This window comes from Saccopteryx bilineata, chromosome 1 (genome assembly GCF_036850765.1).
Source record: "Saccopteryx bilineata isolate mSacBil1 chromosome 1, mSacBil1_pri_phased_curated, whole genome shotgun sequence".
Taxonomy (NCBI): domain Eukaryota; kingdom Metazoa; phylum Chordata; class Mammalia; order Chiroptera; family Emballonuridae; genus Saccopteryx; species Saccopteryx bilineata.
In genome coordinates this window covers 377,582,423-377,607,601 of record NC_089490.1, presented here as the reverse complement: position 1 = coordinate 377,607,601, position 25,179 = coordinate 377,582,423, and the positions used below count along the sequence as shown (strand labels likewise).

The 25,179-nt window shown below is 41.7% G+C and overlaps 1 non-coding gene and 1 pseudogene across 1 annotated transcript; one reads left to right on the top strand and one right to left on the bottom strand.

The window, feature by feature from the left end:
- Positions 1–1,114: 1,114 nt before the first annotated feature.
- LOC136319672 (plasma protease C1 inhibitor pseudogene) lies at positions 1,115–21,390 on the bottom strand (annotated as a pseudogene).
- Positions 5,128–5,264, top strand: LOC136321257 (small nucleolar RNA SNORA29). Its single transcript, XR_010728531.1, has one exon. It is a non-coding gene; the product is annotated as a small nucleolar RNA SNORA29 (small nucleolar RNA).
- Positions 21,391–25,179: the final 3,789 nt, after the last annotated feature.

Sequence of the window (25,179 nt, the reverse complement as noted above, 5' to 3'; positions counted from 1 at the left end):
CATATGTGTCTTAACCAGGGGACTCCAACCTAGCCAGTGACCCCTTGCTCAAGCCAGAGACCTTGGGTTTAAGGCAGAAGACTTGGGCTTCACGCCAGTGACCTTTGGAATCAAGCCAGTAACCATCGGGTCATGTCTGTGATCCCAAGTTCAAGTCCATGACCCTGCATTCAAGCTGGTAAGCTCATGCTCAAGCCAGATGAGCACTGGCTCAAGCTAGTGAACTCGGGGACTCGAACCTGGGTCCTCAGCATCCCATGTCAATGCTCTATCCACTGTACCACTGCCTGGTCAGATGGTATATGATTTTTTTTTTAAAGAGACAGAGAGAGAGAGAGAGAGAGGGATAGATAGGGACAGACAGACAGGAATGAAGAGAGATGAGAAGCATCAATCATCAGTTTTTCGTTGCGAGACCTTAGTTGTTCATTGATTGCTTTCTCATATGTGCCTTGACTGCGGGCCTTCAGCAGACCGAGTAACCCCTTACTGGAGCCAGCGACCCTGGGTCCAAGCTGGTGAGTTTTTGCTCAAGCCAGATGAGCCCATGCTCAAGCTGGCGACCTCGGGGTCTCGAACCTGGGTCCTTCAACATCCCAGTCCAATGCTCTATCCACTGCGCCACCACCTGGTCAGGCTCTAAAATCCTTTAATGTTGTACCTGAGTACAGTCCCAGAGCCTGCAATAGTGGTCAGCTCCACAGAGTATACAGAGAATAGCCCTCGATGACTCAGGGCTGGTTGGGAGCGTAGTTAAGGCATAAAGATGTAGAAATTAAGTGAAAAATAAAGTCATAGTTTTTCCGAAGACTGTCCAGGTCTTCCTAGGTCTTGTAAAATAAGTTTGTTTTTTTATTGTCTGCCAGGTTTTATTTGTAAAGTCTAGTGAACTTGAACCAGAGAAACCTGCACAAATTGGTTTGGAGAGTCACAGGGAAGGTATGCTAAAGGAAGGTCTTTTCACCAGATGCAGAAGGACGTCTTCAGGTGGAGGACAGAGGGCCCCAGAGGCAGGAGGGGGCTGGCAGCAAGTCCAGGCTGGCAGCAACAGGGCTGCGACAGGGCGAGCTGAGGCTTGCAGGGTAGGGCTTGCCCGAGCCGGCCTCTGCAGCTCTCAGACCCTGGGGTCATACACTCACCCCCTGAAGACAGGGGACCTGTACTGCTGGTCCTAGAGCAGGAAGAGGAGTGGCTGCTGTACTTCCGAGTTCAGCAAAGTGTGGGTCACAGACAGCCAAAGCCCCAGTCAACCCTACCGGGGCCTCCATCAGCCTCAGTGTGGTCTCGTGTGCATCGCAAAAACCTGAAGATCTGGATCCTCTGTCAGCTTGCACAAGTTGAGGTTGTCAGAAAAGTGAAAAAAAAGAATCCAGTTTCTCCAGGACTGCCAGCATGCCCTGTTTGCTCTTGACTTGGATGCAGGACATCATCAGGAGAGTGGGCTGGAGCTTGCCTATTTCTGGCTTCCTCATGATGGCCTTGAACACAGAAGGGCTGAAAGCCTGTTTCCATGACTTTTGTGTTTGAGGGTACCAGGGTCATCATATTCAGGTTGTGGGAGAGCTGCAGCTGCCCCACATTGGCCTTCAATGTTGGGTCAGTAAATTGGACCACCAGGTACTTGTTGCTGGCCATCACGGACACTTCTATCACAGAGTTGAAGTGAAAGGGCTCCCTCTTAGTTTCTGTGCGATCAAATGTTGTCTTCTACTTGGCACTTAGGTAGATTTCATTAAGGAGCACAGGTGGGTGTCAGAGGGCAGGCCAGCTGGCTGAGCTTATGGTTGGTCTTTTCTGCTCCCCAGGTGTTTATGATCTCCAGGTTGAAATTACTGTCATTGCAGGACTCGGGCTGCCATGAAGGTTTTGAGACCAGGTCTGTGGTGTGGCAGATCTGAGAGGCTGAGGTGAAGCTTTTGGATAGAGGCCTTCAGGGCTTGGTGGATGTAGGCCGAGTTTTTGGGGTTGGAGAGAATGGTCTCTGGGTTTTTCTTGGTGCCGTTCATAGCCCCAAGCAGGACCTGAGTGAACAGACTTGTGATGCTGAAAGGAGAGAAGACTCTGTTGGTCTTGGCCTTCTAAGGCATGGTATAGCTTCACAGAGAGATCTATCCAAGTCTCCTTCAACACGGGCTTTGCTGAAGGACTCTCAAAGTCAGGGCGGTAAGTCACAGGCCCTGGGCAGAGGGGTCCAGTACTGGGCGATGTAGTTGGTTGGATGGGTTGAGTAGTTGACTGGATGCAGGGCTGGGAGGTGAGTTGAATAGAGGTATTGGCTTTTAGGATGGTTGAGTTGGTGGTCAGTGGACAAGCCCATACTGTGTTGAATGGATTGATTCTTAGGGATTTCTTTCTCTGAGATGTTTTATTCGCTTTTCCCTGGCAAGTTCTCTGGATCTGTGGAGCTATGGTGGGTGCCCTTCAGATGTGGGGAAGCTCTATCCCCAGTCAGCAGCAGCAACAGGGTCAGTGGGGTCAGCAGGGTCCAGTATACTGGAGGCCATTTGGGCGTTGATGTCAGCCTGGACTCATGGAGCCAGCCAGCTTTGGAGCCAGCTTTGAGCCTTTAGGGCTAGGAGGCCCCCACTCTACCCCTCCCTACCCTGAGGCCCACCCCCATTCCATTGTAAAAAAATTTTTTTTTTTTGTATTTTTCCAAAGCTGGAAACAGGGAGAGACAGTCAGACAGACTCCCGCATGCGCCCGACCGGAATCCACCCGGCATGCCCACCGGGGGGTGATGCTCTGCCCATCTGGGGTGTTGCTCTGCTGCAACCAGAGGCATTCTAGCACCTGAGGCACAGGCCATGGAGCCATCCTCAGCGCCTGGGCCAACCTTGCTCCAATGGAGCCCTGGCTGCAGGAGGGGAAGAGAGAGACAGGGAGGAAGGAGAGGGGGGGAGGTGAAGAAGCAGATGGGTGTCTCTCCTGTGTGCCCTGGCCGGGAATCGAACCCGGGACTCCTATATGCCAGGCCAATGCTCTACCACTGAGCCAAGTGGCCAGGGCCTGAAAAATTTTTTTGAGAGAGAGAGAGAGACAGAGACAGAGAGGAAAGGAGAGAGAGAGTGAGAAGCATCAACTCACAATTGCATTGCTTTAGTTGTCCATTGATTGTTGTTTTTTTTTTTTTGGTATTTTTCTGAAGTTGGAAACGGGGAGGCAGTCAGACAGACTCCCGCATGCGCCCAACCGGGATCCACCTGGCATGCCCCCCAGGGGGCGATGCTCTGCCCATCTGGGGCGTCACTCTGTTGCAACCAGAGCCATTCTAGCGCTTGAGGCAGAGGCCATAGAGCCATCCTCAGCGCCTGGGCCAATTTTGCTCCAATGGAGCCTTGGCTGCGGGAGGGGAAGAGAGAGACAGAGAGGAAGGAGAGGGGGAGGGGTGGAGAAGCAGATGGATGCTTCTCCTGTGTGCCCTGGCCGGGAATCGAACCTGGGACTCCTGCATGCCAGGCCGATGCTCTACTACTGAGCCAACGGGCCAGGGCTTGATTGCTTTTTGTATGTGCCTTGACCAGGGGCTCAAGCAGAGGCAGTGACTCCTTGCTCAAGCCAATGACCTTTGGACTCAAGCCAGTGACCCCACACTCAAACCAATGAGACCTCACTCAAGCAGGTGACCTTGGGTTTTGAACAGGGGGCCTCAGTGTTCCAGGTCAATGCTATATCCACTGCGCCACCACCAGTCAGTTAGAAACTTGTTTTAACCGACTTAATAAAGAGGTTTTAAGCCACATTTGGACAGAATATGAATTTGTTAAATTAATCTGATCTGAAAAATTTTCTTCAGAAATTTGCCTTGAGTTGGCTTTGTGTTATATATTTTTATTTAACTTAGATCCACATTTTGGATACAGTTTTTTACACTTGATTTGACTTACTGAACTCTGTGAATAGAGGTGCCCAACAAGCATTTGAGTATATTTTATAGCAGTATAAGTTTTAAGAGCCCTTTCATCCTTTTCCTATTTGTGTGGAATTCCTATTAATGTCAGAGGGATTTACTGTGATTGAAATGAAGGGAGTCTGAGTCCTTGAAAAGTTTGTAAGCTGGCTTTAGTTATATAAATGGTATTAACAAATTTATGAACATGATATAAAAGTTTAAATAGCATTAACATGAACAGAATAAAATAAGATGTTGAAGATAAGTCTATGTTAGCAATTGAGGAGTGTCAGAGGGGAAACTGAATCAATTTCCTGAGTAACTGTCTCATTTTCTAACTTTGAAGTTGGGGCAGAGTATTAGGAGAAACTCTCTACTCTGGTGAGGTAGTAGAGAAGGTGTAAGGTTCTGTGCATTTGAGTTAGTATGCCAAGGATTGCGAGGATAGACTATTTTCTTCTGGATGAATTATTTTTCTGTTCTCTCAAGGTGATTTGTCTCTACATCCACCCCTTTATCCTTTAGTTTGAGTCAGAGAAAAATGGGCAAGTGTTTTATCTATATTTTACAACTAATTAAAAAATATGTTTTTTAATTAATGTGCAGTTTGCATACAATGTTGTATTGATTTCAGGTGTACAACAGTGATTCAATACTTATTTACTTTAGAATGTGATCACCACAACAAGTGTGTAAACTGTCACCATGCAAAGTTATCACAATAGGATTGACTATATTCCTTGTATCGTACATTACATCCTCGGGGCTTACTTAATTTAAAACTAGAATTTTGTACCTATTATGCCCCTTCACCTTTTCACCCATCCCCTCACACCCTCTGCAACTAATTTTGGAGGAAGAAAGGTGCAAAGGGCGGAGATGAACATTCCATTACATACCTGAGCATAAATGGGGTCTGTTTTTCATCTCAGTGTAAATACTCAGTGAGGAATAGCCTGTCTTCATTCTCAAAGGTATCCAATAAAGATAAGTAAACCTTTGTTTTGAGGTGATAGGTTGAGTCTTTAACCATAGCATGAAAGAAAAAAGAGGGAAGAGAGTGTGCAAGGCTCAGGGCACCCCATCCCAGTTACCCATCCAAGTATCTGGGAAAATACTTGGCCATTTGAACAGAGAAATAGTTCTGTATCTGAAAATGAAAGGTAACTCCAATATGGGACAGTTGGCTGTTAGTGTAAAAATAGAGTTAATTCTAATCCCCTGATCCTTTTTGGTGTTTTAAGCGGTTCTAGTTATTAAAGAAAATTCATTTTAGTGGCTATGCTTATGGGATAGATTAATGCTGCCATGATCTGAAGAGGGAGGGTTTTTCTGTGTCCTCCTCCTATATGAAATGGCTAAACAGAAAAAAAAAAGAAGAAAAAAAAAAAGAAAATTCATGACTGTGAAGAGAAGAGATACTAGAAACATTATTATCAATTTGATAAGATAATGAATTACTTGCAAAACAGCCTAATAAAGAACTTTAAAGTCATACTTGAATTAAAGAGATTCAGTCATAATTAGAAATCTAATCTTCAAATATAAAAAAATCTATAGCACCTGACTAGGCAGTGGCGCAGTGGATAGAGCATCAGACCCAGTTTCGAAACCCTGAGGTTGTTGGCTTGAGTGCGGGCTCATCTGGTTTGAGCACAGCTCATCAGCTTGAAGCCCAGGGTCACTGGCTCTAAGCAAGGGGTCACTTGGTCTGCTGTAGCCCCCTGGTCAAGGCACATATGAGAAAGCAATCAATGAACAGCTAAGGTGCCACAATGAAGAAATGATGCTTCTCATCTCTCTCCCTTCCTGTCTGTCTGTCCTTATCTCTCCCTCTCTCTGTTTCTCTCTGTCACACACAAAAAAATCTATAGCATTATGTTACAATGTAATATCCAAGGTAATTTATTAATGGACAGTATTTCTTGCATGATAACATGGTACATGCAATTTGATGACAATATACAAAGTTTAATGTTTAGTTCTTAAGTTAAAGATGTAAAATCCAATTTTATCTGTTCCCTTATGAAATTGATTTGACTAAAGAATTGTATCATATGAACCCAATTAATAAGTGACTCATTAATAATAAGAGGTTTCATCTCATTCCTCTCATCAGTGATTAGTTTAAGATAAGCATGTGAGGCCTGACCAGGCTGTGGCATAGTAGATAGAGCGTCGGACTGGGATGCGGAAGGACCCAGGTTCGAGACCCCAAAGTCTCCAGCTTGAGCGCGGGTTCATCTGGTTTGAGCAAAAAGCTCACCAGCTTGGACTCAAGGTCGCTGGTTCTAGGTCTGCTGAAGGCCCACGGTCAAGGCACATATGAGAAAGCAATCAATGAACAACTAAGGTGTCAAAATGAAAAACTGATGATTGATACTTCTCATCATCTCTCTCTGTTCCTGTCTGTCTGTCCTTCTCTCTGACTCTCTCTCTGTCCCTGTTAAAAAAAGAAAGAAAAAAAAAGATAAGCATGTGAGTGAGTTTGAGCCAATAAGAGCAGTCTGCTGGGAGGCTTCTGGAAAAGGTTATTCTCCCTTCTAAGTAGTTGCTGGACAATATGGTCTATTTCTTTCTCTTTATGTTGTTGTACCTGAATATGGTGCTCAGAACTGAAAGTTATCTTGCTATCCATGTGAGAATGGAGCCAATACCAGAGGAGGCCAAAACAAAGAGACCACTGAAAAGTAGAGCAGAAGACTCAATAAACCACATCTGGAATCCTCCATCTCTTGACTTCTTGCTATCTGAGATAATGTATTTCCTTATTAATTCAATTTGAGTTATGGTTTTGTGTTCTTTGCAGCCAAAGTGATCCTGGTGACTACTTTCCCTCCTAAAGTATTGGCCCTCCTTTCTTCTCCATTTCACTAAATGGCTGTACCATCTAGCCAGTTCCTCAAGTGGGAGCCCTAGGATTTATTATTTTCACTTTCCTTCACTTACTTCATGTGAAATCCATCAGTAAGTCCTGCAACTTGGAGGAAAGGAGTTACAGAGAGGGAAAGAGAAGAGTACTGTTACTTTGAAGTTTGTCTTGAAACAGAGAATGATGCTATCTATAATAATAAGGTGACCAACTTTTTTACAATGAAAAGGAGGATAAAAATAAATAGAAGAAAACAATATCATAAATAAAAGAAATATTTTATTCATTGCAACAATAATATACTATAATATGATAAATGCATAATAAAAACATTAGTAATATTTTAAATTGTAATTATGCTTCCATGCTGATTAATTTTTAATAATAATTGTAAGAAAAAAGTACTCATTTAGTAAAACTAAATATCAAACAAAACCACTAATTTGGAATGAGATTCAGGTGTATTTATCATTTTCTAATTAAAAAACGTCTGTTTTATGCAACTATTTAATCAAAATGCAATATTAATAGATATGGTTTGAGGTTAGATTTCCACTTTAAAACTTGAATTTTGGGAAAATACTTGTAAACAAAATTATACATTTTGGAAATTATTAAATAGATAATGAATTAATAAAATAGAAATTGTGCTTACCTGTCTATGATTGAATATTCAATGGGAAAGAAATAATAGTGAGTCTACAATGTCGTATATGCCGTGTTGTGTTTCAGTAAGAAGTACACAAAGCCATTTGCATGCTCGGTATATCGTGCACTCTCTCAAGGTCTCCCTTGCAGAGCGCATGCCTCTCACAATCGCTACTCGCAGCACTGTACTGATCCTTGACGAATAGTCATGTCAAATACAAATACGTCACATTACACACAATGGATTGACTCTGCATCAATTGAATACGGACATTTATAGATTAGTCTTCCATTATCAAAAAGGAGGACATGTAGGAGGACACTTTTTTTTTTTTTTTTTTTTTTTTTTTTAATAAATTTTTATTAATGGTAATGGGATGACATTAATAAATCAGGGTACATATATTCAAAGAAAACATGTCTAGGTTATTTTGTCATCAAATTATGTTGCAAACCCCTCGCCCAAAGTCAGATTGTCCTCCGTCACCCTCTATCTAGTTCTCTGTGCCCCTCCCCCTCCCCCTAACTCTCCCTCCCTCCCTCCCATGTCCTCCCTCCCCCCCCACCCTTGGCAACCACCACAATCTTGTCCATGTCTCTTAGTCTCAATTTTATGTTCCACCAATGTATGGAATCATGTAGTTCTTGTTTTTTTCTGCTTTGCTTATTTCACTCCTTATAATGTTATCAAGATCCCACCATTTTGCTGTAAATGATCTGATGTCATCATTTCTTATGGCTGAGTAGTATTCCATAGTGTATATGTGCCACATCTTCTTTATCCAGTCTTCTATTGAAGGGCTTTTTGGTTGTTTCCATGTCTTGGCCACTGTGAACAGTGCTGCAATGAACATGGGGCTACATGTGTCTTCACGTATCAATGTTTCTGAGGTTTTGGGGTATATACCCAGTAGAGGGATTGCTGGGTCATAAGGTAGTTCTATTTGCAGTTTTTTGAGGAACCACCATACTTTCCTCCATAATGGTTGTACTACTTTACAGTCCCACCAACAGTGAATGAGGGTTCCTTTTTCTTCACAGCCTCTCCAACATTTGCTATTACCCGTCTTGTTGATAATAGCTAATCTAACAGGGGTGAGGTGGTATCTCATTGTAGTTTTGATTTGCATTTCTCTAATAACTAATGAAGCTGAGCATCTTTTCATATATCTGTTGGCCATTTGTATCTCTTCCTGGGAGAAGTGTCTGTTCATGTAGGAGGACACTTTTTGAGGGAGGATGAAACTTACAAAAGAAGGACTGTTCTTCCTAAAGGAGGACAATTGGTCACGTTAATAATAATAGCATAATATAAGTAAAGGGGTCAGGGAGAGGATCTGGCTGAGGAGGCAAAGAATATAAATTTTATAAACTTGCTGAGTTGGTCCTCTCAATTTTCATTAAGATTTGAATTGAAAGTTAAAGGGAAAATTCAGTATGTTAGGAAAAAAATAAGTCTTAGAGTATGTTTACTGCAAATCTTCTTATATGAGTAATTAAAAATTTTTTCCTATGTGTTTTACATATAACATAAGGTTAAATAGAATCAACAAATCATAAGCCTACAATAAAATGTCTCCTATAGTGTATGTAATAAATATAGTACATATTCCAGATAATGTTTTGCAGTTGATTAATCCATCATCCCAATATTGACACCTAAATCTCATAGCTAATTGACACGTTACATTCTTATATATGTCAAACTGAAAAGCCATGGTGAAAACCCCAACATATCCAGCAACTTTTAGAGAGATTTCTACAATAGTTTGTGGCACTATCAACTATTACATGAAACAGAGTTATATGCAACTTTGACTTTAAATTTAATTCTGTATCATGGCCCTGGCCAGGTAGTTCAGTTGGTTAGAGCCAGGTAGTTCAGTTGGGTTAGAGCAGTGGCCCCCAAACCCTGGGCCACGGACCGGTACTGGTCCGTGAGCCATTTGGTACCGGTCCCTGAGAAAGAATAAGTAACTTACATTATTTCCATTTTATTTGTATTTAAGTCTGAATGATGTTTTATTTATAAAAAATGACCAGATTCCCTCTGTTACATCTGTCTAAGACTCACTCTTGACGCTTGTCTCGGTCATGTGATACATTTATCCGTCCCACCCTAAAGGCCGGTCCGTGAAAATATTTTCTGACATTAAACCAGTCCATGGCCCAAAAAAGGTTGGGGAACCACTGGGTTAGAGCATCTTCCCCATACGCCAAGGTTGCAGGTTCGATCCCCAATCAGGGCACATGGGAGAATCAAACAGTGAATGCATAAATGAGTGAAACAACAAATTGATGTTTCTCTCTTCCTCTCTTTCTCTCTTCCTCTCCCTCTCAAATCAATAAGAAAAATAAGTAAATTAAATATAATTAGGTATCAGTAAATATTTAGTAAATGTATATCATGTGCCAAGCACTGTGTGAGGTCACAGATACAAAGATGAATGAGATACAATTCCTTCTCACAAGCATGGAAACAAATAACTATAATGAAATGTGATAAGTGCTGTGACTATAACAAGTTATAAGCACTTGTTTTCACTATAGCATTTATGTAGGCTGTAGAAACCTGTTCATTTACTTTATGCATATAACATTATTTTTCAATGTAGATATTATCTCCTGTTATTTTCCTAGGGAGTCATTGTGCTTATTCATGACAAATTCTGAGTAGCTGCAGGCCTATTAATATAGGATGTGAAACTGTGATTACAGAGAACTTAGTTTGGGAGCCATGTAAATATGCTCACTCCCTTAACTACATCAAGTAAAAATGACATACTTTCACTCTGACAATTATGGGTAGAGTTGGATTAAGACATTCTGAGGACTTAATCTATGTCAAATGTAAAAATGATCCACATTATAATAGAGATTCACAATCTATTCATAAAAAAGAACTCATACTTTGTAGTGAGGAAAGCTTTTACTTTGCATATATGCAAAGTTAAATCAGATTAATTGAGAGGAGGCAATGAGGACAGAGCTAACAGGAAGAGGAGAGAGTGTGGTGAAAGGGAAAGAACTTCCCATTAACTGGGTTCGGACTCAGATGCCTGATAGCTGCCTAACATATAGCTCATTCATTAATTCACTTAATTAATTAAAATTAATTGAGTTCTTAAAAACAACAGTCACAACAACAATAGTAATAACAATTAATAATAACAGTCATCATACATTGAATGCTTACTACCTGTCAGGCACAGTACTATGCACTTCATGCACCGTATCTATCATATTTATATCTTAGAAGTAGGTACCATCATTATCCCTATTTTTCTAATGTGGATTTTGAGGAACAGAGAAATTAAATGCCTTGCCCCAGATCATCAGCCAGTGAATGGCAGAGGCAGGATTTATATCAAGCCATTTGCTCTTAACCATAATGTTTGTGCCATCCACTGTACTTGCCTTTGGGGATTTAAAGTAAATATGACCAGAGTTCTTGTCCTGAAGGTCATAATTTGTCAGGAGAAAGGAAGTTAAATATTTGTAGAATACAGTGATTGTGCCAAGGAGGAATGATTAATTCTGCTTAGAGGGGAGTGGAGGGTAGATGAACTTTTTTTTTTTTTTTTGTATTTTTCTGAAGCTAGAAACGGGGAGAGACAGTCAGACAGACTCCTGCATGCGCCCGACCGGGATCCACCCGGCACGCCCACCAGGGGGCGACGCTCTGCCCACCAGGGGGCGATGCTCTGCTGCGACCAGAGCCACTCTAGCACCTGGGGCAGAGGCCAAGGAGCCATCCCTAGCGCCCGGGCCATCTTGGCTCCAATGGAGCCTTGGCTGCGGGAGGGGAAGAGAGAGACAGAGAGGAAGGAGAGGGGGAAGGGTGGAGAAGCAGATGGGTGCTTCTCCTGTGTGCCCTGGCCGGGAATCGAACCCAGGACTTCCGCACGCCAGGCCGACGCTCTACCACTGAGCCAACCGGCCAGGGCCTAGAACTTTTAAAGAGGAGACATGTGAGCTGGAATTAAAAGAGACGATGGTGCTAAAAATGAATTTTCACTTAGGTCTTCAGAGTTTGACAGGTGCTTCCATAAAGAATCGTGGGCTAGGGTCAGATGGGTAGAATAAAGCCCTCCTTTTGAATTTTCCCCTGTAATCTTTAGTCTTTCTTTCACCTCTTTCCACACAATTGACTAATAACATGAATTAGATCACTGACAGATACAGAAGTAGGTATCATTGTTTCTAGTATGAATCCATTTAGTAATCATATGATAATTAGGTAATTAAGTAATTATGTAATAATCTGATGAATACAAATTATATATAACAATGTTATGACTACAATAAAAAGAGGTTTGTTTCTTCACAATAATTTTTCTATTATTTTTTGTGTAATCTTCAAAGTGCCATTTTAGTGCACTGTAATTTATTCAATCATGCTTTTATTTTATTTTGATATTTATGTTATTTCCACTATCATTCTATTATGGATAGTATAGATAGTGCTGTGATAAATATCTTAGCATACATCATTTTTCCTCATGTTATTTCCTTCTCTCATTTCCCTGGAGTGAGAGAAAAAAGTGACATTTTCATAGTTTTTCTTGTGTGTTACCATATCGCTTTCAAAAAAGGTCATATCAGTTATAAAGGCACCAGAGTATGAGTGACCAATTTAATCACATACTTCATTGGTATTGAGTATTACCAATTTAACAACAACAAAAAATGTGTTTATGTAATTGGAGTAGAATAGTACTTCAGATTTATTTTGATTCCCCAATCTTTGAGGAATTACAAGGATGGCCATTTTATGGGTTCTCTCATTGTATGTAAAAAAAAATTTCAACTATGGCTTATGGCAAATATACATTGATATAACTTAAAAGAATAAAGCCTTAGCCTGACTAGGTAATGGGACAGTGGATAGAGCATTGGCCTGGGATGCTGAGGACCCAGGTTCAAAACTCTGAGATGGCAGACTTGAGTGTGGGCTCACCAGCTTGAGCCCAGGTCATCTGCTTGAGCATGGGATCATAGACATGATCCAATGGTTACTAGCTTGAACTCAGAGGTCACTGGCTTGAGGCCCAATGTTGCTGGCTTGAGCAAGGGGTCACTGGCTCACCTAGAGCCCCCCAGTCGAGGGAAAGAAATTAATGAACAACTAAAGTGCTGTAAAAATGAATTGATGCTTCTCATCACTTTCCCTTCCTGTCTGTCCCTCCTTCTCTCTCTGTCTCTCTCTCACTTAGAAAAACAAAAAGCCCTTAAAATGCATCACATTTTATTAAGTCGTTTCACAACCAAAAAAGAATTTCATGCATTTAAATGAAGTTACAGCATGATAAAGTTTCCTTTGATCTTTGTAGGAATAAGTTATATTTTATATTTACCAATCATTGGGAAATTACATAGAATTAGAAGGGGATCAGAGGTGATTAAGTTCAACTCCTTAACCCCTCTACACCTTAGTTATCTAGTGTGCAAAAAAGTATATAATAATAGGATTGTTGTGAGAGTAAAACAAGAAAATATATGTAAAACATGTAGCTCACTGTCTGACAAATAAATTATTAGTAAACATTAGTCATTAATTACAGTATAGCTATTACAGTTTGCATATACCAAATTGAAAGTTCATATTCTATCCATTCATTTGGTATTTAAATGTCAATCCTTGTGCTAGTATTTGGTACGCAAAATAGTTGTCTCTGCCTTCATGGAGCTTATTTCTAGGATATAGATAATAAACAAATCTATCATATTTGCTGGTGATTGTGTTATGGAGAATAAAGCGAAATCTGGAAGTAGAGAGTGTATGTGGGTGTTACTATTGTATATATGGTAGTCAGGGAAGGTCTCCCTAATTTCATGGCATTTGGGCAATAACTTGAGAGAAGACAGGGAGTTAAATCAGAGCTCTGGACAGACTTGTACGTGGAAATATCGTAAAACTTTAGAGTCCAGGGACCAATCTTTTCAGATTTTGGTAGCACAGCCAAAACTATGTAGGGGACCTGAAATATACTGGACTCTACATTAGGTGTTGGAATAGGTGTGACCATCCATATAATTATAGCTACAGCTTTTAAAAAATTATTTCATTGAAAAATCAACATTTAATTTTTTTGTATGGATAACACACTCGATTGAAACATATAAAAGTATAAACAAGTAGACAAGTCTCTCTGTCTTGTCCTCATCCATACCATTTGCATTGCTCTCAACAAACAGGTAACACATTAGATTTTTTTTATCCTTTCAAATATATATACATGTAAAAAACATGGCTATGTAATGTAAAGGTTTTACTTAACAAAGAAAACCATTAAACATCCAGAGGCTTTTCAGGAGCCTGTATCTTTATTTTTTATTTTTATTTATTATTTTTTATTTTTTTCATTTTTCTGAAGCTGGAAACAGGGAGAGACAGTCAGACAGACTCCCGCGTGCGCCCCACCGGGATCCACCAGGCACGCCCACCAGGGGCGACGCTCTGCCCACCAGGGGGCGATGTTCTGCCCATCCTGGGCGTCGCCATGTTGCGACCAGAGCCACTCTAGCGCCTGAGGCAGAGGCCACAGAGCCATCCCCAGCGCCCGGGCCATCTTTGCTCCAATGGAGCCTTGGCTGCGGGAGGGGAAGAGAAAGACAGAGAGGAAAGCGTGGCGGAGGGGTGGAGAAGCAAATGGGCGCTTCTCCTGTGTGCCCTGGCTGGGAATCGAACCCGGGTCCTCCGCACGCTAGGCCAACGTTCTACCGCTGAGCCAACCAGCCAGGGCCAGGAGCCTGTATCTTTAAAAAAGTCAATTACATTTTGCCCCAGCTTCCCAAAATGCCCCATCCACACAGAGCTGGGGATCTTAAGGACAGGAAACCGGAAGTGCCCTAGAGTGGGTAAAGGTGAACCGGAAGTCCCTCTTGGTAGAGCGGAAGGCGCTCGGCTGAGGTAAGTTGTTGCTAGCTCTACGGTGGGCTGTTAGAAGCAACCCTAATCTTTTTGTCTAGGGTTCATGTAAAGGTTTAACCTGCATGTGTGGTTGCCTGTCCTTCCCATCCTCGCCCTGGCTGCGGAAAGGTTTACTTGCCCTGGAATCTCCTGACTGTTGCGTAGCCGATGTCTAGAATCTTCCGCCCGCCTGACGAGGTGGTAGCCATCACTCTCACACCTCATTCTCTTTACTTGGCCTTCTCCTCACTTTCCCTGAAACGTTGTCGAGATGGGTCTTGTCTGTACACTAGAGAGAAGGGCAGATGCAGTCTATACTTGTTATTTTTAAGGTTTTGTCTTGAAACTCCATGTTTGCGTTATGAATACGAGTCAGTAATGTCAGTCGTTCTTGTGAAAATTTTCAAACAAGCCTGGTGCTCCAAGTTTGCCAACATTTTGATCTGTGACTGGTGAATCTGGACCCTCTTTGGTGGATGTTACGTAGCAGAATGTTTTAGGTGTAACGCAGACATTCTTCAATGAGCAGTCGCGGAAGTGTGTAAATCCCCAAGGAAAATGTCTCCAATTTTCTTTGTTATGGTAATTTTATTCATTTTGAAGTGCCTTGCACAAGTTAACTGGAATGGAATGTCCTGCTAATTCTGATAATGCTGAATTGTGGGTTCAAATTATTCTCGTTATTGTTTTAATCTTCCATTTAGCTTTTGGAAACGATCAGAGATGAACTCTCAAGGCATTTATGGCAGCCTTTGTACAGGCATTCATCGGGGATACTGTGGGTTTGGTTCCAGATCACCGCAGTAAAGCGAGTGGTAATCTTTGCAGGTAGAGGCTCTTGCTTCAATTTGTTAAAACCGCAACATCTGTGAAGTGCAATAAAGCAAAGGTCAGTAAAACGAAGTATGCTCCATTTAGAAAGAAAATATGAAGATTCCACTAAGAGTTTTCCACTTAGAGTAATGAAATCCTTTAATTTTTGATTATTTGCTATTTTGCTTGAGTTGTGATAAATGCCTATGGCTGTGTTTGTTTTGTACCTTAAAGGAAGAACCTGTACTAAAACAGTAGCCCAACCTGGAAATCAGTCAATACTATATGGGTGGAATTTTTTCTGCAGTTTTTCACAGTTTTCTTCTTTAGCCATTTCTTTTCTTTCTTTCTTTTTTTTTTTTTTACAGAGACAGAGAGAGAGTCAGAGAGAAGGATAGATAGGGACAGACAGACAGGAACGGAGAACAGAGAGATGAGAAGCATCAATCATTAGTTTTTCATTGCGACACCTTAGTTCATTGATTGCTTTCTCATATGTGCCTTGACTGGGGGGCTACAGCACACCGAGTAACCCCTTGCTCGAGCCAGGGACCTTGGGTCCAAGCTGGTGAGCTTTTGCTCAAACCAGATGAGCCCGTGCTCAAGCTGGCAACCTCGGGGTCTTGAACCTGGGTCTTCGGCATCCCAGTCCGATGCTCTATCCACTGTGCCACCACCTGGTCAGGCTTCTTTAGCCATTTCTTTAGTCAGTTTGAGTGTTTATTATAACCCTTCCTGGTTTCAAGGTTGGATCAAAGTAGTTATTGAATCTTAAACATTATATCCCCTACACTGATGATTTATAAATTTTAATTTTTATACTGCTTCAGGAAGGAACCTATGAAGTTTTTATATCATAGTGCCCACTAGGTGGCAGCATAGTGTTTTTAGTTTCTTTTCTTTTGACAGGATTTCATATAACTACTGATGCTGTAATAGTGTTTATTCTGATAGTAATAGATATCTATCATATGTTGAATGCTTATTACATGCCAGTTGCTGGACTAACACCTTTATGTGTATTTTCTCATTGAATCCTAAATAACAAATTGTAAAACCTGTGACTTAAGTATTCCTATTATTATTGTTATTATTTTTAAAGATTCCACTTATTGATTTTACAGAGAAAGGAAGGGAAGAGTGAGAAGTATCAACTCATAGTTGCTCCACTTTAATTGTTTATTGCTTGCTTGTTATATATGCCTTGACCAGGCAAGTCCAGGGCATCTTTTTTTTTAATTTTTTTTTTTTTTTAGTTTATTTATTTTAGAGATTGAGAAAAAGAAGAGGGGGAGGAGCAGAAAGCATCAACTTCCATATGTGTCTTGACTAGGCAAGCCAGGGGTTTCGAACCGGTGACCTCAGCATTTCAGGTCCGCAGTTTACTGACTGCACCACCACAGGTCAGGCAAGCCGCGGGCATCTAATTGGTGACCTCAGAGCTCCAGGTCGACGCTCAATCTACTCTGCCACCACAGGCCAGGCTTCAAGTTTTTTTTTTTTTAAAGATTCTCTAGTGTTCTTTTTATGTCATATGAGGGAGGTGTGGGAAAGAGAATAACAAAGCAAGGCCGATAAATGGTATAGCCAGAATTGACACACAGGTGATTATTACTGTAAAGTATTTTTCCCGCCAAGAAGGAAGGAAGGGGCCGGAGCCACAAAGTATGGAATAATAAAAGGTTTTATTGAATATCACACTGCCCGACGATGTTCTCTGGTCTCGGGTGCAGGGGTCAGAGAAGTCGCAAGGAGTGACCCGTGTGAGAGATATTTAAAGGGTCCCTAGGGTGGTCGAGCTAATATGACGTGGTGAAATCTCACTGGCTGATGGACAGTCGCTTTTTTCCAAAGGGCTCCTGGGAAGTTCCTTTTGGCATGCTTGGTTGTGGGTGGTCCTAGCCAAAGTTTCCGGGCCTGAGTTCCCCACGTGACCTTCCCCCATTGCCCACCAACGTACAATTACTTCCAGTTAATCAAATTAAATCCATGGTAAAGTTGACCAAATAGTAATATGCATATTTTATGTGAAAATTTTTTATTGTAAATTATTCATGTAATTTTCTTCTTTTTTTAAAATTTAAGTGACAGGAGGGGAGAAAGACTCCTTCATGTACCCTGACCAGGATCCACCCAGCGACCTTGGTCTGGGGCCAATGCTCTGCCCATATGGGGCCCATGCTTGCAACTGTGCTATTTTTAAAGCCTGAGGTGGAGACTACACTGAGCCATCCTCAGTACCCAGGGTTGATGCGCTTGAATCAATCAAGCCATGGCTGCAGCAGGGGGAGGGAGGGAGAGAGAGAGAGAGGAAGAGAGAGAGAAAGAGAAGGCAGAGGGGGAGGAGAGGAGAAGCAGATGGTCGCTTCTCCTGTGCGCCCTGACTGGGAATCAAGCCTGGAACTTCCACAAACCAGGCTGATGCTCTCTACCACTGAGCAAAATTTCCAGGCTTCTTTATGTAATTTTCATAATTCATTTATTCTACTTGCTAATATTGATATGATAGATAGGAAGTTGCTTAGCATTCTTTGTTTTCTTATGACCTATGGAAACTTTCTGTTAATAAAAAAAGCCTTGGCTCTGGCCGGTTGGCTCAGTGGTAGAGTGTCGGCCTGGCGTGCAGAAGTCCCGGGTTCGATTCCCGGCCAGGGCACACAGAAGAAGCGCCCATCTACTTCTCCACCCCTCCCCTTCTCCTTCCTCTCTGTCTCTCTCTTCCCCTTCCACAGCCGAGGCTCCATTGGAACAAAGATGGCCTGGGCGTTGGGGATGGCTCCTTGGCCTCTGCCCCAGGCGCTGGAGTGGCTCTGGTCTCAACAGAGCGACGCCCCGGAGGGGCAGAGCATCGCCCCCTGGTGGGAGAGTGTCGCCCCCTGGTGGGAGAGCATCGCCCCCTAGTGGGAGAGCGTCGCCCCCTGGTGGGCGTGCCGGGTGGATCCCGGTCGAGCGCATGCGGAAGTCTGACTGTCTCTCCCCGTTTCTAGCTTCAGAAAAATACAAAAAAAAAAAAGAAAAAAGCCTTCATGAAATTCTTTGGCATTGATTAATTTCATATCAAATTAAAACTTAGTTTAATTTTAAGTCAATGAGTAATATGTTTCCAGCTGTAGAATTAGGCATTATTAAGACATTTGGGAATTTATTCTTGTTTCATATTTGGAAAAGTTTGGAGTTTAATTAATGGTTATTAGTGTTATAAATGTTTAAGGATTTTCCTACATTTTTATTTATTATTTTTTTATTTTATTTTTTTTTTTTTTACAGAGACAGAGAGAGAGTCAGAGAGAGGGATAGACAGACAGAATGAAGAGAGATGAGAAACATCAATCATCAGTTTTTCGTTGTGACACCTTAGTTGTTCATTGATTGCTTTCTCATATGTGCCTTGACCGTGGGCCTTCAGCAGACTGAGTAACCCCTTGCTCGAGCCAGTAACCTTGGGTTGAAGCTGGTGGCTTTTGCTCAAACCAGATGAGCCTGCGCTCAAGCTGGCGACCTCAGGGTCTCGAACCTGGGTCCTTTCACATCCCAGTCCGACGCTCTATCCACTGCACCACTGCTTGGTCAGGCCATTTTTATTTTTAAGGTGGCCAAAATTAGTGTTTGTGTACTTGATTCAAAGATCTCTGTAGATTAGTTAAATTTATAATACTTTTAATAGTTTATTTCACATTCCATAATGATCCTTATGAGGAGAATTTCTAATTCTCTCATTTCCTTCACGTAACTCAAACCATTTTTTTAATTTTTTTTATTTTATTTATTTATTTATTTATTTATTTTTAGTGAGAGAGACAGACACAGAGGGACAGAGAGGGACAGACAGGCAGGAAGGGAGAGAGACGAGAACCATCAGTTCTTTCTTGCAGCATCTTAGTTGTTCAGTGATTGCTTTCTCACATGTGCCTTGACCTGGGGGCTACAGCAGAGTGTGTAATCCTTTGCTCAAGCCAGAGACCTTGGGCTCAGGCCGGTGACCTTGGGCTTCAGGCCAGTGACCTCTGGGCTCAAGCCAGCAACCATGGGGTCATGCCTATGATCCTATGCTCAAGCCAGCGACCCTGCACTCAAGCTCATGAGCCTACACTCAAACTGGCAACCTTGGGGTTTCGAACCTGGGTCCTCTGTGTCCCAGTCTGACGCTCTATCCACTGCACCACCGCCCATTCAGGCCAGACCATTCATTTTTATTTTTTAAAATATTTTATTTATTGATTTTAGAAAGAGGAGAGAGAAAGAAAGGCAGGGAGAGCAGGAAGCATCAATTTGTTTAGTTGCTTCTCAGATGTGCCTTGACTGGGCAAGCTCAGGGTTTCGAACCAGTGACCTCAGTCTTCCAGGCTGATGCTTTATCCACTGTGCCCACACAGGTCAGGCAGACCATTCATTTTTAGAATTAAATATTCTGAATTTTAAAATTTGTAGCCTGACCAGGTGGTGGCATAGTGGATAGACTGTCAGCTTGGGACGCTGAGGACCCAGGTTTGAAACCCTGAGGTCACAGGGTTGAGCACGGGCTCATCTGGCTTGAGCGCGAGTTCAGCAGCTTGAATGCAGGGTCACCAACTTGAGCATGTGATCACAGACATGACCCCGTCGGTGCTGGCTTGAACAAGGGGTCACTAGCTTAGCTGGAGCCCCCCAGTAAAGGCACATATGAGAAAGCAATCAATGAAAAACTAAGGTGGCGCAACTATGAGTTGTTGATGCTTTTTATCTCTCACATCCTGTCTTTTTTGTCACTGTCTGTTCCAAAAAAACCCCAACAAAATGATTTGTACATGAAATCCCTACTTCTTTTCTTAAAATAAGAGAGTTGGCAAAGATTTTATTGTAAATAGAGTATATTTTAATCACAATAGTTTAAAATATTTTCTTTCAAGAAACTTTTAATAATTTTACATAATTTATAGTAATTTAATAAAATATTTATCAAGTATTCCCAAAGCCCATTTTTCACTCTAGCTTAATAAACCTACAAACATGAAACAGTTAATGGAAAAATACATTGTTTATGGCAGTATTGTAAATTCATGTAAAAAGTGCAAAATCATGTATAATAGTAAGAGAAAGGGGCAATGTATGTAATAAAGTGCTAATCATACAGGCAATAAGTACAGTTCAGAAAAGGAGAAATTGGTGTGAGCTGGGTTCATAAGAAAAACTTAATGGAAGAAATGGAATTTTATTTGACTTTTAAGTATGTTTAAACAGAATATAGAGGGGGTATTTTAGATGAGAGAGCGGAATGTGTAGGCAGTAATGCTCCTTACTGTGGCAGTCAAGACCCCCAGGACCTGCCTGCTTGTTGAACCTTATCTTCTCCCAGCCTTTTATGCTAGGCTTTAATCTGAAACTGTTTTGAGTTCCTTGTTTAAAATGATGTTTCTTCTATCTGTGCCTTTGCTTATGCTGTTTCTCTTCTCTAAATATCCTTACCTAGTTTTTCAATTTGCTAGCTTCTTTTCAGATTTTTAGCCCAGAAGTCACTCTGTCCAGGTAGTAGCTGACCATCTCCCGCTGTCGTGGATTTTCCCCTGCTGGATTAGAAGCTGCTTTTTTGTCCTGTCTTTTTTTTTTTTTTTGCATTTTTCTGAAGCTGGAAACGGAGAGACAGTCAGACAGACTCCCGCATGCGCCCGACCGGGATCCACCCGGCACGCCCACCAGGGGCGATGCTCTGCCCATCTTGGGCGTCGCCATGTTGCGACCCTCCTGGGTGTCGCCATGTTGCGACCAGAGCCACTCTAGCGCCTGGGGCAGAGGCCACAGAGCCATCCCCAGCGCCCGGGCCATCTTTGCTCCAATGGAGCCTTGGCTGCGGGAGGGGAAGAGAGAGACAGAGAGGAAGGCGCGGCGGAGGGGTGGAGAAGCAAATGGGCGCTTCTCCTATGTGCCCTGGCCGGGAATCGAACCCGGGTCCTCCGCACGCTAGGCCGACGCTCTACCGCTGAGCCAACCGGCCAGGGCTTGTCCTGTCTTGTAATACTCTCTAGGGCAGAGGTCCCCAAACTATGGCCGCATGCAGCCCCTTGAGGCCATTTATCCGCCCCCACCGCACTTCCAGAAGGGGCACCTCTTTCATTGGTGGTCAGTGAGAGGAGCACAGGATGCGGATGCAAAGCTCGGCCTTGCTCACCTACAGTACTGTTTCCGGTGACATGGGAAGCATGCGTCAGGGCTCCAGAAGCGCGTCATATCACTTATTACGGCTTGCAGTAATATCTCATTAGCCAAAAGCAGGCCCATAGTTCCCATTGAAGTACTGGTCAGTTTGTTGATTTAAATTTACTTGTTCTTGCATTATTCCATACGTAGGTGGGACATAAAAGTGAAACTGAGAGACATTGAGAAGGGTGTGGTGGTTAGGGGGGGGGGGAGGGGGGAATGGGAATGGGAAAGGGGGAGGGGGAGGGGCACAGAGAACAAGATAGAGGGTGACAGAGGACAATCTGACTTTGGGTGATGGGTATGCAACATGATTGAACGACAAGATACTCTGGACTTGTTATCTTTGAATATATGTATCCTGATTTATTGATGTCACCCCATTAAAAAAAATAATAAAATTATAAAAAAAAAAAGGGAATAAATTTACTTGTTCTTTATTTTAAATATTGTATTTGTTCTCGTTTTGTTTTTTTACTTTAAAATAAGATATTTGCAGTGTGCATAGGGATTTGTTCATAGTTTTTTTTTTATAGTCCGGCCTTCCAGCGGTCTGAGGGACAGTGAACTGGCCCCTCAAAAAGTTTGGGGACCCCTGCTCTAGGGCTTCTCTACCACTGCACGTTGTGTTATAATCATCTTTATATATCTGTATCTTTCTACCAGAATTTCTTGAGGACAAGGTGTCTCTGTTTTTTAAATCATTGCATTTTGGATAGAGAAGAGCTCAACAAATATTTGTTGAATGAATTAAATATTTTTTTTAACCTTCATTTATGTTAATATTTTCAGACTAAGATTCTCTTTAGTTTTGGTACATGTATTTTGGAATTAATTTAACAAGATCAGTTTTACACTTGATTTTATAATACTCTGTTTCTTTCTGGAACCTCAGCAATCTTTGTATTTTGGCCTTTCACCTTCTTCTTCTTTTTTTTTAAAATTTTATTTATTTATTTATTTATTTTTACAGAGACAGAGAGTGAGTCAGAGAGAGGGATAGACAGGGACAGATAGACAGGAACGGAGAGAGATGAGAAGCATCAATCATTAGTTTTTCATTGTGCGTTGCAACACCTTAGTTGTTCATTGATTGCTTTCTCACATGTGCCTTGACCACGGGCCTTCAGCAGACCGAGCAACCCCTTGCTGGAGCCAGCGACCCTGGGTCCAAGCTCGTGAGCCTCGCTCAAACTAGTTGAGCCCGCACTCAAGCTGGCGACCTCAGGGTCTCGAACCTGGGTCCTTCCGCATCCCAGTCCGACGCTCTATCCACTGTGCCACCACCAGGTCAGGCCACCTTATTCTTTACTTTCTAAGAAAGAAAAGAGTGTTCTCTTTTTTCCCTAAGGTTAATCATTCATCAATGTATACTACTCACAAAAATTAGGGGATATTTCAAAATGAATATAAAGCGATAAAAAAAAGGAACATTTGATTTTTTTTATTAAACAACATCAGAAAAGCAAACCACAAGTCAAAGAAAGTTGTTTGATTATACAAATGAGATGCAGCACCAACTTTTATTTCATTGGTGAAAATGCACTATACAAAAGGTTGAAAGTACTGGAGTACCTGCACGTTCCCTGACCCCCTAATTTTTGTGAGCAGTATATTTCCCCTTTATCCAACTCCCAGACCTCACTTCTTCAGTTATCCCCTCTTTTCATATTTAATCACTCAATCTTTACTGGCTTCTTTCTGTAATACGTAAAGTGTTTCCATTTCTCTTCTATCCCCTACCTTTCTTTGATTATTTATAACCGTAAATTACCTATATCATTTCATATCTCATTTTGTGAAAACTGCTCATCAATGACTTTCTACTTTTTTAAATCAATTTGTGTCAGTAAGAACTACCATGTTATCCTTCTGCCAATTTGATTTCCCCTGGAGCTATTTTTTGAATCCCTCAATAGCATAAGATTTCTTCTCCCTAGTTTAATTAAATCAGAATTATACTGCTATAAGTAGCACTGATAGCATGTACTCCAATTTGCTATTGCACTTAATAACTATTTTGGTTAATGAGGTTATTTAAAAATTAACAAATAAGAATTTAAACTTAGTTTAGCATTCTTATTTTATAGGTAATGTAAATGAGGCTCCAGCACTGTGTACTTTGAACTCTTTGAATACTTGGAACACCCTTTATTCCTTATCTGTGGTGGTTTTTTATGTCATGCTTAGTGTTATCATGTCTGGGGCCACACTAACTTGAATAAATGCTTATTTTACTTTTCCACACCTTAAAAATAAAGACCATTAACTTAAATTTGTACCAATCGATTGGTTTTAAAGAGAGAGAGAGAGAGAGAGAGAGAAAGAGAAGCATTCATTTGTTGTTCTACTTGTATATTCTTTGATTGCTTCCTGTATGTGCCCCAAGTGGGAACTGAACCCACAATCTTGGCATTTTAGGATGATGCTCTAACCAACTGAGAAACTGGCCAGGGCCTCAGCTGCAGTTTCTTTCTTTTTTTAACAGTGACAGAGAGTCAGAGAGAGGGACAAATAGGGACAGATGGAGAGAGATGAGAAGCATCAATTATCAGTTTTTCGTTGCGACACCTTAGTTGTTCATTGATTGTTTTTTCATATGTGCCTTGACCGTGGGGCTACAGCAGACTGAGTGACCCCTTGCTCGAGCCAGCGACCTTGGGTCCAAGCTGGTGAGCTTTTGCTCAAACCAGATGAGCCCGCTCTCAAGCTGGCGACCTCGGGGTCTCGAACCTGGGTCCTTTGCATCCCAGTCCAACCCTCTGTCCACTGAGACACCGCCTAGTCAGGCTTAGTTGCAGTTTCTTGAACAGAGAGATTTATTGAATTACATCACTCTTTGTCTTTTTTGTGTATGTGACAGAGACAGAGAGAGTCAGAAAGAGGGACAGATAAGGACAGAAAGGAAAGGAAAGAGATGAGAAGCATTAATTCTTCATTGCGGCCTCTTAGTTGTTCATTGATTGCTTTCTCATATGTGCCTTGACCAGGGGGCTATAGCAGAGTGACTGACCCCTTGCTCAAGCCAGCAACCTCAGGGTTTCAACCCTGGGTCCTCTGCATCCCAATCTGACTCTCTATCCACTGTGCCACCGCCTGGTCAGGCCACTCTTTTCTTTATATAAGAAATCTAATTTAAAAAATTCGTATGTGGATACTTTCCATTTTTTTTTTCCATTACATACTGGTTATTTTTTTAATTGAAATTTTTAGAGAGAGAATAAGGGAGAGAGAGAAACATCGATTTGTTGTTCCACTTAATTATGCATTGTTTGGTTGATATTTGAATTTGCCCTGACTAGGGAATTGAACCAGCAACCTCCATGCTTGGGGTGATGCTTCAACCAACTAAGCTACCCTGTCATGGCTTAATCTTTTTTTAATTTTTCTTTTTCTTTTTTTTATTGAAGAGAGAAGGGGAAGGAGAGAGGAGAGGGAGAAGGGAAGCATTCATTTGTTGTTCCACTCAGTCGAGCATTCATTGGTTACTTCCCGTTTGTGCCCTGACCCGGGATCGAATCTGCAACCTTGTCATTTAGAGATGACACTCTTAACTGACTGAGCTAACTGGCCCGGGCGAGTGCCTGATACTATTGTATTGGGCAGTGTGAGGATATAAAAGTGATATTTGACTAGTAGTCAAGGAACTTACAATAGAATGAGTAATTCTAATTCCATTGCTAATAAAGAGAGAGCGTGAGTCATGTTTTGGTAATTTATTTCTCAGTCTTTTTCAGTGTATATACACTAGCTTGTATATAATTAATAGTTTTCACATAAGGATTCACTTTTTTTTAACTTTATTCAGTTTTTGTTTTTTTTAGAGAGAGAGAGAGAGAGAGAGAAGAGCAGAAAGGATCAACTCTCATA